Source organism: Triticum aestivum, chromosome 3A (genome assembly GCF_018294505.1).
Source record: "Triticum aestivum cultivar Chinese Spring chromosome 3A, IWGSC CS RefSeq v2.1, whole genome shotgun sequence".
Taxonomy (NCBI): domain Eukaryota; kingdom Viridiplantae; phylum Streptophyta; class Magnoliopsida; order Poales; family Poaceae; genus Triticum; species Triticum aestivum.
The window spans coordinates 435,818,484-435,824,847 of NC_057800.1; the positions used below are offsets into that span (position 1 = coordinate 435,818,484).

At 39.8% G+C, this 6,364-nt stretch overlaps 1 long non-coding RNA gene across 1 annotated transcript; it reads left to right on the forward strand.

Moving 5' to 3' along the window:
* The first annotated feature begins 5,330 nt into the window (after nt 1-5,330).
* Nucleotides 5,331-6,160, forward strand: LOC123058381 (uncharacterized). The gene is made up of 2 exons (XR_006427184.1): nt 5,331-5,546; nt 5,755-6,160. It is a non-coding gene; the product is annotated as an uncharacterized lncRNA (long non-coding RNA).
* The last annotated feature ends 204 nt before the right edge of the window (nt 6,161-6,364 follow it).

Here is a 6,364-nt window from a genome sequence, read left to right on the forward strand (position 1 = left end):
CTCACAAACCTGGCGACTCACGGATGGCCCTAACGGCGGGTCAGATAGAAGACTAGGCCCAAGGCCCAGAAGCCCGGCTCACATTTATGATGGGCAGTTTAAGAGGAAAGTATGAGGAATATTCTCCTACAAAGGAAGCAAGACTAGGACTCCACTTGTAATAGGTTAATCCTAATCCTACTAGGACTAGTCATGTAACCTGCCCCTTCAACATATATAAGGAGGGGCAGGGCTCCCCAAGGAGGGACAAGCAAGAAGAAACAATCTCTGGGGCTAGACACAACTAGAGGAGAGCCGGCTTATGCGGCGACTCTCTCATGAGCATAATGGGATCTAGTCACAAACAGCATGTAGGGCTATTCCGGACGATGTTTCCCAGGGCCTGAAGCTGTCTAAATATTTTTCTTGTGTTGCGTCTCTCGATTCCGCTCAACCCCTCTCAAGCTACTACAAAGATGTGTTGGCCTCACGACTAAGTCCTCACACTAGGACATCTGCCGTGACAATTCCACGACAAGAATCGAGGAGAACTTTGTATTGAGATCCAAAGAGAGAGAACAAGCCGTCTAGCTACTAGCTATGGACCCGAAGGTCTGAGCTAAACTACTCACACATCATCGGAGGGGCCATGGAGTTGATGTAGAGGCCCTCCATGATCAATGCCCCCTTCGGCGGAGCTCCGAAAAAGGCCCCAAGATGGGATCTCTTGGGTACATAAGGTTGTGGCAGTGGAAATAGGGTTTCGTGGTGCTCCTGGATGTTTGCGGGGTATGTGAACATATATAGGAGGAAGAAGTAGGTCGGTGGAGCAACAAGGGGCCCACGAGGGGGAGGGCGCGCCCAGGGGGGTAGGCGCGCCCCCTGCCTCATGGTCGCCTCGTTGATTGCTTGATGTCCACTCCAAGTCCTCTGGATCACGTTTGTTCCAAAATTCACGTTCCCAAAGGTTTCATTCCGTTTGGACTCCGTTTGATATTCATTTTCTACGAAACACTGAAATAGGCAAAAAACAACAATTTGGGCTGGGCCTCCGGTTAATAGGTTAGTCCCAAAAATAATATAAAAGTGTAAAATAAAGCACATTAACATCCAAAACAGATAATATGATAGCATGGAACAATCAAAAATTATAGATAGGTTGGAGACGTATCAGCATCCCCAAGCTTAATTCCTGCTCGTCCTCGAGTGGGTAAATGATAAAAACAGAATTTTTGATGTGGAATGCTTTCTAGAATATTCTTCAATGTATTTTTCTCTATTGTGGCATGAATGTTCAGATCCGAAAGATTCAAGATAAAAGTTTATTGTTGACATAAAAATAGTAATACTCCAAGTATGATAATCAAGCAATTATGTCTTATCAAAATACCATAGCCAAAGAAAACTTATCCCTACAAAGTCATATAGTTTGGCCATGCTCCATTTTTATCACACAAAATGCTCTCATCATGCACAACCCCGATGACAAGCCAAGCAATTGTTTCATACTTAGCCTTTTCAAACTCTTTCAACTTTTACGCAATATATGAGCGCAAGCCATGAACATAGCACTATGGATGGAATAGAATATGATGATTGAGGTTGTGTGAGAAGACAAAAAGGGAGAAAGTCTCACATTGACGCGGATAATCAATGGGCTATGGAGATGCCCAACGATTGATGTCAATGCAAGGAGTAGGGATTTCCATGCAACGGATGCACTAAAGCTATAAATATATGAAAGCTCATCAACGAAACTAAGTGGGTGTGCATCCAACTCACTAGCTCACGAAGACCTAGGGCATTTGAGGAAGCCCATCATTGGAATATACAAGCCAAGTTCTATAATGAAAAATTCCCACTAGTATATGAAAGTGACAAAATAAGAGACTCTCTATCATGAAGATCATGGTGCTACTTTGAAGCACAAGTGTGGAAAAAGGATAGTAACATTGTCCCTTCTCTCTTTTTCTCTCATTTCTATTTTTTTATTTGGGCCTTCTTTTTTTTCTTCTGGCCTCTTTTCTTTCTCCTTTATTTTATTTTATTTTTCGTCCGGAGTCTCATCCCGACTTGTGGGGGAATCATAGTCTCCATCATCCTTTCCTCACATGGGATAATGCTCTAATGATGATCATCACACTTTTATTTTCTTACAACTCAAGAATTACTACTCGATACTTAGAACAAAATATGACTCTATGTGAATGCCTCCGACGGTGTATCAGGATTGCGATGAATCAAGAGTGACATGTATGAAAAAATTATGAACAGTGGCTTTGCCACAAGTACGATGTCAACTACATGATCATGCAAAGCAATATGACAATGATGATGCGTGTCATAATAAATGGAACGGTGGATAGTTGTATGGCAATATATCTCGGAATGGCTATGGAAATGCCATAATAGGTAGGTATGGTGGCTGTTTTGAGGAAGATATAAGGAAGCTTATGTGTGATAGAGCGTATCATATCACGGGGTTTGGATGCACCGGTGAAGTTTGCATCAACTTTCAAGGTGAGAAAGGGCAATGCATGGTACCGAAGAGGCTAGCAATGATGGAAGGGTGAGAGTGCATATAATCCATGGACTCAACATTAGTCATCAAGAACTCACATACTTCTTACAAAAATCTAAAAGTCATCAAAACCAAGCACTACGCGCATGCTCCTAGGGGGATAGATTGGTAAGAAAAGACCATCGCTCATCCCCGACCGCCACTCACAAGGAAAGCAATCAAAGAACACCTCATGCTTAAAATTTGTGACATAACGTTCACCATACATGCATGCTACGGGACTTGCCAACTTCAACACAATTATTCATCAATTTCAAAATTACTCAACTAGCTCACTTCTAATATTACCACCTATATATCTCAAAACCATCTATCAAGCATCCAACTTCTCTTAGCATTTAAAATTTATAACCAAAGTGAATTACCATGATGTTCTAAAGGACTCTCAAAATGATATAAGTGAAGCATAAGAGATCAATTATTTCTATAAAATAAAACCACCGCCATGCTCTAAAAGATATAAGCGAAGCACTAGAGCAAAAAACTATATAGCTCAAAAGATATAAGTGAAGCACATAGAGTATTCTAATAAATTCCAATTCATGTGTGTCTCTCCCAAAAGGTGTGTACAGAAAGGATGATTGTGGTAAACTAAAAAGCAAAGACTCAAATCATACAAGATGCTCCAAGCAAAACACATATCATGCGGCGAATAAAAATATAGCTCCAAGTAAAGTTACCGGTAGACGAAGACGAAAGAGGGGATGCCTTCTGGGGCATCCCCAAGCTTAGGCTTTTTGGTGTCCTTGGATTTTACCTTGGGGTGCCTTGGGAATTCCCAAGCTTAGGCTCTTGCCACTCCTTGTTCCATAATCCATCAAATCCTTACCCAAAACTTGAAAACTTCACAACACAAAACTTAAAAGAAAATCTTCGTGAGCTCCGTTAGTAAAAAAAAACCACCACTTGAAGGTACTGTAATGAACTCATTCTTGATTTATATTGGTTTTAAACCTACTACATTCCAACTTCTCTATGGTTTATAAACTCTTTTACTAGCCATAGATTCATCAAAATAAGCAATCAACACACAAAAAACATAATCTTTCAAAAATAGAACAGTCTGTAGTAATCTGTAGGTTTCGACCACTTCTGGAACCCCAAAAATTCTAAAACGTGAGAAATTTATCTATTAATCATCTTCAAAAATAATTAACTAAATATCACTCTCCAATAGAAAATGACAGCAATTCTCGTGAGCACTAAAGTTTCTGTTTTCTACAGCAAGATCAAAAGGACTTTCCCCAAGTCTTCCCAACGGTTCTACTTGGCACAAACACTAATTAAACACAAGAAAGACAACCAAAACAGAGGCTAGATAAATTATTTATTGCTAAACAGGAGCAAAAGGCAAGGAATAAAAATAAAATTGGGTTGCCTCCCAACAAGCGCTATCGTTTAACGCCCTTATCTAGGCATAAAAGCAAGGATAGATCTAAGTATTGCCATCTTTTGTAGGCAATCCATAAGTGGCTCTCATAATAGATTCATATGGTAATTTAACTTTCTTTCTAGGTAAGTGTTCCATGCCTTTCCTTAATGGAAATTGGAATTTAATATCCCCTTCCTTCATATCAATAACTGCACCAATCGTTCTAAGAAAAGGTCTACCAAGAATAATAGGACATGAAGAATTGCAATCTATATCAAGAACAATGAAATCTACGGGCACATAATTCATATTTGCAACAATAAGAACATCATTAATCTTTCCCATAGGTTTATTAATAGTGGAATCCGCGAGGTGCAAGTTTAGAGAACAATCATCAAATTCACGGAAACCTAGCAAATCAAACAAAGTTTTTGGAATCGTGGAAACACTAGCACCCAAATCACACAAAGCATGGCATTCATGATCTTTAATTTTAATTTTAGTTGTAGGTTCCCACTCATCATAAATTTTTCTAGGGATAGAAACTTCCAACTCAAGTTTTTCTTCATAAGATTGCATCAAAGCATCAACGATATGTTTAGTAAAAGTTTTATTTTGACTATAAGCATGAGGAGAATTTAGCACGGATTGCAACAAGGAAATACAACCTATCAAAGAGCAATTATCATAATTAAATTTCTTGAAATCCAAGATAGTGGGTTCATTGCTACATAAAGTTTTAACCTCTTCAATCCCACTTTTACCAATTTTTGCATCAAGATCTAAAATCTCCGAATTTTGGGACGCCTTCTAACTAAAGTTGACTCATCTCCAGTCCCATCATTAACAAGATTCATATTGAAAAACAAGTATTTAATAGGGGACACATCAATTACTTTTAGATCTCCATCTTTATTGTCATGAAAACTAGAAGAACACGCTTTCACAAAGCAATCTTTCTTTAGCACGCATCCTAGCGGTTCTTTCTTTGCACTCATCAATGGAAATTCTCATGGCTTTGAGAGACTCATTGATATCATGCTTAGGTGGAATCTATTACCTATACTAATTATAGACTCCTAAGAAATTACCACATTAATTAGTAATTACCGGCTGTTCATCTGATGGGACCGAGTTATAACGGTGTAGATCCACCGATATAATCCTTCGCAAAGAGAAAATAAACATAGAGTAGATATAAAAAAACCAATCTAGGATACCCGTAAGAAAACCAATCTATGCTATCTGTAAGAAAAACCAATCTATCGTACTACTAATCTAGCTAGGGTACCCAAAAAATAACCAATCTAGGCTAGCTGTAAAAAAACCAATCTATCGTACTACTACTCCTATAAAACTCTATGATCGATCCATCCCGAGAGAGTCCTCACGCTATATTTTTCTCCCTATGCCTTCTCCTCCCTTTTTATCCTGCGATACATTTTCTATTTCCTCATCAAAGTCCACCTCCGCTCGATCTTGCCATTTAATCTAGGTAGAAGCCAGCACCAGAGCTCTACTTGACCCCTGTCGATGCCGTGCTCCATCACGACCTGCTGCAGTGGAACTATCAGGGCTGCAGCACCTGGCAGGAGTTTATCCCCACACTGTCAGGTATTCACAACCACAGGGATTATTAGCGGCTACAAGCCTGACCACAATAGCTACTAGTTCGGAGGTGTTTGTAAACAGATTCAGCAAGTATTGTTAATCGTATTGATAACAAGAGAACCGTGTTTGGTTCAACATATGTATCCGTAATACTTATCCATCCAGAGAACATTGATGCGGCTGAACAGGAAACTTGATTGAACATCTACAGGAGGTATTGGAGGACAGCGGCATGAATATCCTGACAAGGGCCATGGCGTTATGGAGGGAAGAGGGTGCTGCTGGCTGGCTGCTCCTAGCGTGGCTGGACAAAGGATGAAGGAGGACGAGATTGATCTTGCTTCTCCCCGCTTGAGGAGGGTCTACAGAGAAGATCTGGGGCAGAGGATGAAGTAGGACGAGATTGCAGAGAGGATTGGGTAGAAGATGTAGTTGTTCCTCAGGAGGATAGGAGGATTGACGAATGAGGTCATGTAATCTCTTGATTTGATGCTACAGCATTGCCAGCAGCTTATGCCAGCTTTCTGATAACCCTTGTTGTTTGCTTCCCATGCTTAATTTATTCTGTAAATAGCATGACATGACTTTCTTTATTGTTCATCTTCCATGTTAACTCAGTCTTTTGCCTACATTCTATTGAGCCTAATCTTCAGCATCATCTTATTAAGATTGTATATATCTTCAGCATCATCTAAGATACATGCGAACAATTGGACCCTTCTACCCAAACACCTACCACATTAACAGACGTATATGCATTTTTTGTGGATCCTAATTTATTGTAGATGGATTGTGTTAATGTGGAAGTCTGATCGATTTTC